The sequence below is a fragment of the Canis lupus genome, chromosome 11, assembly GCF_003254725.2.
Source record: "Canis lupus dingo isolate Sandy chromosome 11, ASM325472v2, whole genome shotgun sequence".
In the NCBI taxonomy this organism is placed as follows: domain Eukaryota; kingdom Metazoa; phylum Chordata; class Mammalia; order Carnivora; family Canidae; genus Canis; species Canis lupus.
The window spans coordinates 36,180,456-36,192,709 of record NC_064253.1 but is presented as its reverse complement, the minus strand read 5'-3'; the positions used below and the strand labels follow the sequence as shown (position 1 = coordinate 36,192,709).

General features: G+C 38.6%; 1 protein-coding gene across 20 annotated transcripts in view; it reads left to right on the top strand.

Moving 5' to 3' along the window:
* The window catches only part of BNC2 (basonuclin 2), a 438,856-nt gene that overhangs the window by 170,573 nt on the left and 256,029 nt on the right, over positions 1-12,254 (top strand). For 2 of the 20 annotated variants that reach the window (XM_025432670.3, XM_035697031.2), the window contains exon 1: positions 5,207-7,060. The exons of the other annotated variants lie outside the window; for them this stretch is intronic. The gene's annotated coding sequence lies outside the window, so the exon portion shown is untranslated. Of the gene's footprint in view, positions 1-5,206; positions 7,061-12,254 lie in introns of those variants that run through there. 20 annotated transcript variants of the gene reach the window in all.

The following is a 12,254-nucleotide window of genomic DNA, read 5'->3' as shown; positions in this document are numbered from 1 at the left end:
CCAAATTGAGGAGGGGGGAATCTGTCATGTACATTTAGAGTATCTAAAAATATATTTGTTATCCTGATCATGGAAGCAGTTTTTGATTATAAAAAGGATGTGGTTATTTCAACCTTTTCCAATTTGATTTATTACAATTTTCCCTTCATAATCCAAGAGGAAAAGAGTAGCATTACTTTGATATCATGTCTCCCTAATAAGAAAATTAAAGTTGATTTAAGATTTTTTCCCCCTGAAAATCAAACTTTGTTAATATCAATACTTGTGTCAGTGTTTTTCTATTCCCCTTGGACCCAACATTAGTATTTGGAATTGTAGATCTCGGGGTTGTGAGGGGCATTAAAAGATTGAACCTGAGTTTAGATTCCACTGTTGCAACTTACTAGTCTTTGGGACCTTGTATAAGTCATTTTAGCCATTATTTTCTTCAATTTCAAAATGCGAGAAAGAACGATTAATTTGAGAATTTGTCAGGAAGATGAAATGAGATAACACATGTGAAGCTTTGGTACCAAGTAGATACTGAATAAACTGTAGATCCCTTTCTTTCAGCTTGCCGTGGGAGGCTTGAATTTTGGGGAACAATGAGGTAAATTTAAATAAAATGTTTTAATTTCTTAAAGGAGAGATGAGGCATTGGCAGTTTCTTTTCCTTCCTTCCTTTTTTTTTTTGGTTGAGAGTCTTCTTGTGTCATCCATTAGTCTTGCATTTTTGCCACCCTGCACAATTCTCCCCAGGTTGGCGTTTGTCGATGTCAGAACGTTGCTGTTATCTCTGTGGTATCAGTTACTGCTCACTGTAGACTGGAGGCAAAGTTGGCATATTCTCCGAAGTCCTGTATACCTTCGTATCATCATTTCTAATCATGTGCCTGAGTGAAGCTTCTTGCCTTATTATACTCATTATTATTAGCATTTGATAGTAGAACTTGAAGTTTGATTTAAAAGGTAAGACCTGGCTTTGTGAATATTCACTTGTATTCATGGAATTAAGGTCACACTAAAGCTAGTAGTGTTTACATCTCTCGGAATTGAGCAGAATAGTAGCAAGCAACATACATCTGTATCTGTGCAATATTTTATCTTCCTTTCCAGTCATGCGCAATGCATTAAGTGTAGTTAAGGCTTGGGAATGGAACTATTTGTTGAGCAAGATTTTTTTTTTTTTTTAAGATTTTATTTATTTGAGAGAGAGTGAGCAAGAGACAGAGCATGAGTAGGGAGAGGGAGATGCAGATCTGCTGAACAGGGAACCCAATGTGGGACATGATTCCAGAACCTTGGGATCATGACTGACTGAGCCACTCAGGTGCCCCTAAATGTACTTCTTTTTGGGCTTTTTAATCCTGGATTATGTTTTATCAAAAGTAATTGTATTCTTCTGTGTAGTACTTTAATATTGTTATAGATGACCTTTGATTAACATTGTTATTTTGCTTAACATCTAGTTTCTCTTAGCCAACCTTACTTTGAACATACTTCATCTTCAGATCTAAAATAAGTATTTGATTTAGCCTTTATTTTCACCTGTTACTAAGAATAAAAGAATGAGGATTAAAAGCTAATAACTTCACAGCATCTCTTAGCTCATGCAATGTGCTAGACTTAGTACCCATGTTATTTTATTCAGTTATTGAAAAGCATTTAGGGCAGGTACAATTACAGTTGAGGAAAAAAAGGTCTAAAATCTGTATTCAGCAAAGTTAACTCCAAAGTCTTTGCTTTTTCTTCTGCCTCATTCTTTATCCATCTGTAACTCAAGCCTGCTACCAAAAAAAAAAAAAAAAAAAAAAAAAAGAGCAATAGTTGTAGGATCTGCTAGGAATTTTTTTCTTTCAAATTAAATTTTATAAAGAGGTCAATATGTAGAACTAACAAAAATTAGAGGTGCTCCAGATGGAAAGGGATACAGCTAGAGTCCTATCTTTTTTTTTTTTTTTTTTTTGAGTCCTATCTTTAAGGCCGCCACCAGGGATCCATGAACTGTGTGATCAGAAAAACAAAGCCTGGGATCCCTGGGTGGCGCAGCGGTTTGGCGCCTGCCTTTGGCCCAGGGCGTGATCCTGGAGACCCGGAATCGAAACCCACGTCGGGCTCCCGGTGCATGGAGCCTGCTTCTCCCTCTGCCTGTGTCTCTGCCTCTCTCTCTCTCACTGTGTGCCTATCATAAATAAATAAAAATTTAAAAAATTAGAAAAACAAAGCCTAATGCTCTGACGCTCCCAAAAAAGGAGGCATAGCAAAGCCTCAGTTTCCCCGTCTGGGTATCAAAGGTTTTGTTTATCCTGAATTTGGAGGTGCAATTATGGGGAATTCACAGGAAAAGCTAATCTCTAAATAATTTTATTTTATTTTAAGATTTTATTTAGTTATTCATGAGAGACACAGATTGAGAGGCAGAGACATATAGGCAGAGGGAGAAGCAGGCTCCATGCAGGGAGCCCAATACGGGACTTATCCCAGGACTCTGGGATTACACCCTGAGCCAAAGGTAGACGCTCAACCACTGAGCTACCCAGGCATCCCTCTGCAGAATTTTAAAAGAGAATATATCAAAAAGAAAAATAGTGTAGGTTAAATGCCAATATAAAAAAATTAGTAATGTCAATGTACAGCTTTTCAAATATTAATTTTCAGGGCACAGATTTTGCTTAATCCATAGTAGTGAAATAATTTTACTGTGGGAAAAGTCTTTATATAATGATATAGCATATCTGCAAAAATATGTACATATCATATGTGTGTAAATGTAAAAATGGAGAATATGGATACATTTAACTCAGAAAATAATGTAGAAAACACTATTTAAAATAATTTACTGGTAAAGAAATTAATTGACATGGTAATTTTCTAGTATCTTTATAAACCAGAATCTTCAAGTTTTCTAGCTTGTTAAATTTATATGTAGTACTTAATTAGAAATGTAATTTCTATTTCATTAGCTGGCATGGTGGGAAGAGTCCTGACTTTGGAGTCAGATGTATCTGCTTTTCAATTTCTTTCTTCTTTCTGTGACTTTGGGAAAGTTCTCTAAACTTTCTGAACCTCCTTTACTTCACTTAGTAATCATGCCTGGGAATTCTGGTACAGAGAGGGTGAGCTGTGTTGGTTATTATTAGCAATTTCACCTTCTGTTGTTCTTGTGGTTAGTTTTCAAGTCTTATGCAGTGTTAACTTAGTGTCTCTTTATCAGCAGTACTACTTGGGTCTTAATATTCGTATCATGTATACAGTTGGGCTTTTGCATTACCAGTTTAAAAAACAGATGTGCCAATCTTTTTTTTTTTTTTCTTTTTAAGATTTTATTTGACAGAGAGAGAGCATGAGCAGGGAGAGCGGCAGGCAGAGGGAGAGGGAGAAGCAGGCCCCCACTGGAGCAGGGAAGCCCAATAGGGGACTGGATCCCAGGACCCTGGGATCATGATCTTAGCCAAAGGCAGAAGCTTAACCCACTGAGCCACCCAGGCGTCCCTACATGTGCAAATCTTGCAGAAGCTTACTTTTATTGAGGAAAATGGAGATGGAGAAAAATCTTTCCCTTCTTACTCTTCACTGAGAATCAGTCACTGAGCAGCATAATTCTAAAATCTTATGTGGCTTTTGGGTACTTTATGAACCTTTTTATGGTAACCCTGAAGCAAGACACTGATTGAATTAATACATTTCCATTCAGGGGACTATTCTGTTAACCTCTCTTCTTCTTCCTAACCCACACACACTTTTGTAGGGGACTTTTTCCATCCAAAACTGAGGTTGCCATATATAGTGGGAATGCCAAGGCCTAGATATGTTGGTTATTAGTAGGGTTAAGAGCCTTTTTACCGGGACGCCTGGGTGGCTCAGCGGTTTGGCGCCTGCCTTCGGCCCAGGGCGTGATCCTGGAGACCCGGGATCGAGTCCCACGTCGGGCTCCCTGCATGGAGCCTGCTTCTCCCTCTGCCTGTGTCTCTTCCCCTCTCTCTGTGTGTGTCTCTCATGAATAAATAAATAAATTCTTTAAAAAAAAAGAGCCTTTTTACCTTTAAAACAAAGAAAAAGGAAAAATTTAAACAGCAACAACAAAACCAGAAGCCTGCCTAAACAAACAAAAACAAAAAATATCCTTTGTTTTCTGAAAAACTTAGTGCTTTATAAAATGCAGAATGTAAACTTTGTACCTACATTTTAAGTTTTAATGCTTTAAACTATTTTTTTACATCTTTTGTTTAAAGGATACATATCCATTTGTATAGATCTGATTAAGCAAACTACAGAGAGTAAAAACTGTATGAAAAGCTGCCACTAAGGAAACATTTCATTAACATCTTTTAAGTCATTTTTTTCATTTGGTTGTACATGCAAACGTAGGGATGGGAATTAGTTGCATAAAATGATTATAGATACATGACTTGCTTTTTAAATTTTACTAAACTGTCTTATAGATACTTTTTATGTCTGTAAATCTAGATATCCATCATAATTTTTAACGGATTCCTAGTAAATCATTGTACCATAATTTATGTAATAGGTTCTTGGTTTGTGGATGTTGAAGTTGTCGACAGTTCTTTTAAGAGAAGTGTAGCTTCAACATGAACACTCTTGTTTGCACTATATTCTTATTTCTGAAGATTCTTGAAAGAGATGTTGCTGGGGAGAGAGATAAAATTTTGCACACTTTATTTTTTTTTAAAGATTTTATTTATTCATGAGAATACACACACACACACACACACACACACAGAATGAGAGAGAGAGAGGCAGAGATACAGGCAGAGGGAGAAGCAGGCCCCAGGCAGGGGCCGGACGTAGGACTCAATCCTGGGACTCCAGGATCATGCCCTGGGCTGAAGGCGGTGCTAAACCACTGAGCCACCTGGGCTGCCCTTTTGCACACTTTATTTTATTTTATTTTATTTTATTTATTTATGATAGTCACACAGAGAGAGAGAGAGAGGCAGAGACACAGGCAGAGGGAGAAGCAGGCTCCATGCACCGGGAACCCGATGTGGGATTCGATCCCGGGTCTCCAGGATCGCGCCCTGGGCCAAAGGCAGGCGCCAAACTGCTGTGCCACCCAGGGATCCCTTTTTCACACTTTAAAACAGGGGTTGGTAAACCTTTTTTATAAAGGTCTTGATAGTAAATATTTTAGGCAGCCATGTGGTGTTTTTTTTTTTTTTTTTTTTTTTTTTTGCCATGTGGTTTTTATAGCAACTATTTAATTCTGTCTCTGTAGCCACAATCATAGATGATATAAAGAAATAGCATAGCTATATTTCAATTAAAATTTATTTACAAAAGTAGATCGCAGGGTAGCAGTTGGCCCATAGGCTGTAGTTGCCTACTTCTGGCTTGAAATAAAGGAGATACTGATTGGGGATGGAAATTTATTTTCAGTAGTCTGTAAGCCACTTTTATAGTGTCTTGGAAATGTGTTCCTATGTCAGGGCAGTGTAATGGGCTGATTACTTTCTTTCCAGGTATGTGGCAATCAATACATGTTTTAAAGAGCTTATAACAGGAGCTTTTCATACTTGCTTCTACTTCAAAGTCTAGTAAATTTTAAATTAAGAGGCTAAGTATGCCAGTATTTATTTTCTCGTTCTGTACTTCAGATTTCAGCATATGTTGACAACTTGTGAGGCAGAGAGAAATCTCGTACACCTCTATTGTAGAGAAAGTGTTGCACGTTTTCTCATCTCTGGAAGATTGCTTTGATGGCGTCAGGTTTTAGAGGTATCCTGAAGTAAGCTGGAAGGAAAGTCCAGCAAGAGAAGTATCATTTCCATAGAAACACACCACAAACCAACAAGGTGATGTTGAAGGAGTTACTGAACCTTTACAGGTTAAATTATACTCAGAAGAATGTTCTGTGCATAAATAGTAACCTCCATGCATCTTGAATTTCTATAAAATAGAAATTATTGGCCCTTACCTGCCTTAAGGGTGTTTGTTGAGGATCTGATGGAATAAAGGCACAGTTAAAATCACTATATTTGTAGCATTGGCTTACTGGTGCCACTATGAATTTTAAGAGATTTATTTATTATTTATTTTGCATGTATTTGTTGGCTATCTGCTGTGTGTGTAAAGCAGGGTAGTAGGGATTACGGGGGAATACAAAGAGACATAAGCTCCTTAAGGAAAGAAAAACATGTATTTACAGCCTAAAGTTGTATAGTGGGGAGATCCCTAAGGATGGTAGAACACTGGGGAGGAGACCTCTGCTGCCTCGGGGTATCAGAAAACTTTGTAGAAGTGGCATTGGGAAAAACAAAGATTTTCAAAAGTATAATGCAGGAGAAGGTATTCTATTAAGAGCAGCATGTAAACTGTGTCAAATTAGGAAAGTCCAAATCAGTATGCAAGAGACATCCAATAGTCTAATGAGACTGTCTTGTATTTGTCATGAAGAAGGAGGAAAAAATAAAGCTGGAAAGGCAAGGTAGAGTAGTTCTCTACTGGAAGGAAGGGTCTCTACTGGGTCTGGAAGGAACTTTTAATTGGTAATTTGTGGGGAGCTCTAAACATCATCTAGGAGAATGTTTGACAATTGGAGTGGTGATATATGGCACTGGTTGGTGAGTATGAAATGATAAAGGTGGTATTATCACTTAAGAGTTATGGCAAAGGTCTGAGCATGTACTTCTTAGATATGATCTGGAAGGAGGGAAATCTGTGTGTGTGAGGAGGCAGTTGAAGAACTTGGAAGGGAAGAATGGATAGGCTTTCAGTAAACCCATTTATTGGGTTTGGGAAATAAGGAGAAGGCTTTTAATCATGATCTGTGGTTCTGAGTCTTTGTTAATGGGATTAAGGTGGTAACATTGCAAAAGATAGCAAAGTCCAGGGAGAGCTGTAGTAAAGGTAAGATTTCAGTGAACCTGTTTGCTTTGCTTTTTTGCTCTAGTGGGAACTCGAAAGTACAGTACTAAAATTCACAGGAGAGGTAAGGAATAGGGAGGGATTTGGGAGCACTGTTTTCATATGGGTGGCCTGTGAAATATGGGAAGACCTTCACATCACCAGAAGAAAAGCCTATAGAGAGCAAATGATGTTTTACAGCATTGCTTACCATTAGGTAAGTTGATGACATATGTAGCTCTATCTTCAGGTAAGGCTACTAACACCAAAAACAAACCAAAAGAAAATCATGTGTTTTATCATTTATAAAGCATTATTTTGTCTACTGAGCTGCATCTTTTAGCCTCTAAAGCCACTAGATTTTAGGAGTGAAATATGCTTGAAAAAATACTTTGTAAAATTTCCCAAGGAAAATTTAAGAAACTCTCTTTTACTTTCTCTTCTCATCACTTCCTAAGATCCACAGTAACAAAGAGATGCTGCTGGTAGGAGGCATTTATATTTACTTTTCATCTCTCTGGTACAGAATACTGCAGCATTTCATTTTCCCTAGACCTCCTCCAGTTAGGATTAGTGTCCTTGGGATGGAATAGGGGCTGTGGTTAGCGAGAGGGTGGACAGTCTGTAGAAATCAACTTTGTATGTTGTACATTCTTTTTGCCTGGGATCCTTAACAGATTTGGAGAAGTATTGTACAATACACAGTATGACTTATGTTTGAATTGGGAAAGTTTTTACCGTATGGAACAGCAAGCCTCAATCTGCCTTCCCATTTCCTTTCTTATTACCTGTGTTCAAACTTTGCATGCAAAGAAAACCACGTTGATTCATTGATCTTCAGCATGCTACATTATGCACTTTGGCAGCATGGTAAAGGCTCCCCTGGCTCTCCTGTTTACAGCAGTCGGAATTCCTCTGGTCTGTTGGTACAATTTGTGGCCTCCTTTAGCCTTACTCTTCATAGTGAGTTTAAGTCCTGTTAATTGGGGCAAAGGGCTAGTCCAGAGGAATCTCTATCTCTAGACAACCACTGTGCATTAAATCCAGCTTAAGTGTTCTTTGTATTTTGTCTCTTGGTTTTATGTATGGCTACTAAAACTTTTTTCTAACCATAATTGGTTTAAGGTAGGGCCAAAGAATTAATCCTGCTCAAGACTGTAAACATCTGTGTCATTCACATACTTCCATTCCCTTTCCTTGATAGGGATGGAAACCAATGCATTTGCTCATCAATGCAAGGTACCTGAGGCCATATTAATCTTTTCCAGCAGAGATATTACTTCTGGCATAGTCACTGCAATCAGGGCAACTGTTTGTTTGACTTTATTATTTCCCAGGATCAGGCATTTTTGTAAGGGCCAGAACTGGGTAACTTGAGACATTGAGTTTTTTGGGAGTAATATTTGTTTTCTTGCTCTCTGGCACATAACACATTCTTCTATCTTATGTCATCCCTCAGATTCCCTCTTCCGCTTTCTCACATACATTTTTGTCTTTTGGTATTGTTAAATTTGGGAAGAAAAGAAACCCTTTTGGTGTGTCCCACTTTGTGCCTCTGATGAAGTAAGATCAAGTAAAATGCACCCAAAAGTGAACTCCTTTCTAAAAAAAATGCCACCCCCTCAAAAAAAAAAAAAAAAAAAGAAAGAAAGAAAATTCAGTGGCTTGGTGATCATTACTTGAAATAGACTCTTTCCCCTCATTAGAGATAGTTACTTTTATCCTAACTCTTGATCGCTGTGGAAAGGCAGGCTGAATGGAACAAACCCAGTGGCTGAGTTCGAGGTTACCAGGATCATTTTAAAGTACTTTTAGTTTAAATGCTGAAATTAATGTCTATCCTCAAATCATTTTCTTCTGATGTTTGCAGCATCTGTGGCGTTGGACAGACCACTGCTCAAGTGGCTTGCTTATTTTGGCTTTCCCTCTTAAGAGACTCCTTCTCTGGCATTCCATCTCTTCTTCAGAGTAAGATTTTGGGACATCCTGCAATTTATGCCCTGATGTGTGTGCTGCTTTTTTTCCTTTACCATTGCCCACCCACCCTCTTTGGTAAGAGGCCTATATTTTCTAAAGCTAAGATACCATCTAGAGAGCTCTTGCTTTCCCAGTTCTTTTTTGATTTTCTCATTTATTTATGCTAGTGATTCTCAAACCTTAATGCTGTTCAGCATTACCTGACAGGCTTGCATAAACAAATGGCTGGGCTCCACCCCTAGGTTTTGTCACATTGGGTCTCAGGTCTTCAGTGCCAAGCGCACTTCAGATGAGTTCCTAGGTAATGTTAATAATGTGCCTTGGCTGAGGAGTACACTTTGAAACACTGACCTAGAATGTTGGTTTTGTCTATCAGTTTGCTGTTTAATATGTTCAGCTTTTTGGGGTTTTTTGTTTTTGTTTTTGAGTCCCCAAAGGGTAGAGGTTCTTCACCTTTTATTGACCTATCTTCCTTGGAAGCTCCTTATTTTTTTAAAAGACTTTTATTTATTCATTCATGAGAGAGAGAGAGAGAGAGAGAGAGAGAGGCAGAGACATAGGCAGAAGAAGAAGCAGGTTCTCTGTGGGGAGCCTGATGCGGAATTTGATCCCAGGACCCCGGGATCATGCCCTAAGGCGAAGGCAGATGATGCTCAAGCACTGAACCACCCAGGTGCCCAAAGCTTCTTATTTTTAATTCATAGGTCAAACCAATAGCATGAAAGAAAACTCGAAAAATTACCTATGTTTTAATTGTGAAGGGCTTGGTTGGAGCAGGAATAGCAGTGTGAAATGTGCCACCTCATTCCTTCCACCACTGAAGACTATAATGATCAGTCTCTCAGAGCTTAGACAAAGACTTTATGGTCTTTTTTAATTAACACAGCTTTCTAGGAAGTCTTTTGAAAGTTGATGACCTGGCCCCTGATGGAGACTAATTGAATAGATATTATTTTCTAGTTTCCCTAATGGCTTGTATTATTATTCCTCTGTTACTAACGTTCACCAACTCCCCAAAAACCCTTCCTTCTTTGTCTCAAACTTCTAGTTCTCATGGGAGTGTGCTGAGAGGGGCGTGGGGGTGATATCTGGGGAAGTATCTTTTACCTATACTGTGTCCCTACTGCATGCTTAGTTAAGTGCTTTATCTGTGTCATCTCCTTCAGCCTAACTAACCTTACACAGTAAAAATATAATTATTCCCATTTTATGGATACAGGAAACAAGGCTCTGAATTGGTACTTTACTGATAAGCTTTATAAGGTACTGCCTCTGGGGTTAAAATAGAGGTCTAACACCAAAGCCAGGGGAGTTTTTAATATTACCTGTCTTTAAAATAGTTAGAATTGAGCCTTGAGGGCAGAAAGAAACTTAACATGGGTATATAAGCATACTCGAAATTTAAGGGGCACCTGAGTGGCTCAGTTAGGCATCTGACTTTGGCTCAGGTTATGTATGAACTCTGAGTCCTGGGATGGAGCCCTGTGTCAGGCTCCCTGCTCAGCAGGGAGTCTGCTTGTTCCTCTTTGTCTCCTCCCTAATCATGCTCACATGCTCTCTTCCTCTCCTTCTCTCAAATAAATAAATAAAATCTTTAAAAAAATATATATTTCACTTCATGTCACTTGTCAGGCTTGGCAATGTATATGCTTGTCAGCAATAGTCTGAGGTGTTCAATTTCTAGAATACTCAATTATAAGAATGATTGTAAACCAGTTGAAAATAATCAGATTTTGTACTTCTCTTTTTCAAGTATAAAGCTCATCCGTGGCAAGTTACAAATAACTTCATTCACGTTTTCTTCAGTGCTAAAACCCATGTAAAACAAGAATTGGACAAATAAGCCAGTCTTCATGTGGTAAAAGGCTTTCTAGTAAAGCACTAGTGTGGTAGTTGAAAGAACTTTGTCTTAATTTCAAGTCCATTCAATTTATCAAATGTGGGGAAGACTATAGTGATGGACCTCAGTTTCCTTGTTTAAAAAGAGTATGATAGAAATTTTCTCCTTTCCTCCTACACATAAATACTATGTGTAAAGCCCTTTGAGGGCTCTAGAAGAAAGAGTCTATGTAATTTCAGTGTTATTCATGGTCCATCAGGCTCTGCAGGGTGTTACCAGGAAAGAGATTTTTTACTTCTATCCCACATTTCACAGTATAAAAATGAGGTATTGTTGTGTGTGGCTGTGAAAATCTCCTGTAATTATACCTGCAGAGGTTGCTCCTGTCACAGAGCCGAGGGCCCTGGCTTACCCAAGAGGACCAGCTCCCGAGGCAGAAAGAGAGTGAACCCCAATTAAACAGTCCCTGGCTCTTGTGAGGTGGTGTGCCCACCCTGCACCCTGATGCAGTAATCATCTGTGTCTGTCAACCTGTTGAGTAGCAGAATCACTTCCTTGACCCTTCCCGCTCATTCCTCTCTCACCTTGATCCTGTAGTTCCTTATTCTGGGATGACTCTAGAGAGGACTATCCTGTGTCCTACTCAGTTCCCGTATGATATATCTCTCATTATTGCCCTGTTCCTGTGGATACAACCATGCCTCATCTAAGGCCTCTATGAGAACAGGCATATTTCTGGCCATTCTGTATCGGGGAGACTGGATCAATACCATTCAGACTCACCAGTTCCTTTCTGATTGTTTAGCAGCGTTTTTATTCTTGAACTTTAGCTTCTGTATACTTGTCCCTTCTGAGGTTCAGTATGGGGTTCTGTGGCTGAAAAGGGTGAGGCCCAGGATTTAATTTTATCTTTAGTTAAATTGTAGCCTGAAAATTTAAGGTATAAGTTATCTGCAAATCCAGCAGCAGTTTATTTTCTTATGTTTTTTTTTTTTTTTCAGTTTTTGTATTTATTTACTTTGTAGCAATATTTAGTGTACATCTTCATCTTTACATGTTGGGTAATTAATTTCTTTTTTTCTCTTTCTTGCAAGAGCTCCTGACTAGCTTACTGCCAAATCTATTTCACTTAATGGTCTTCCTGAATTCTTTGTGTTATCTGAGTAATTTTTCCTCTTGCTGCTTGGCATTGTCTAACAACTGAAATTAGGCTGAAGTTGTATCAGTACTTTTCTCCAGCTTGGAACGTGACAGATCTTATACCCAGCCATGTCCTCTGTCCTCTGAAGGAACTTTTTTTGGGTTCTCTCTCTCCCACTGTCTTTCTTAAAACAAATTTTGTCTTTTCACTCTTTTCCAAATTTTTCATGGGTTCAGATAGTTCCCCACATCCCTGCACTGCTAGACTGCAGTCACCAAAACACATGTACTTCAGAACTGATCCAGGCTTGTGGCCAGCCTAACTGAAGAGCCTTGAGCTGACATGGAAGTTAGTTTGTTTATTTAGGCTCTGACTTTTATAGTGCCTATCAGGCAAATGGCTACCTGAATGTTTAATGTTTAAAAATAAAATAAAATTTCAAATGGGCCCTGA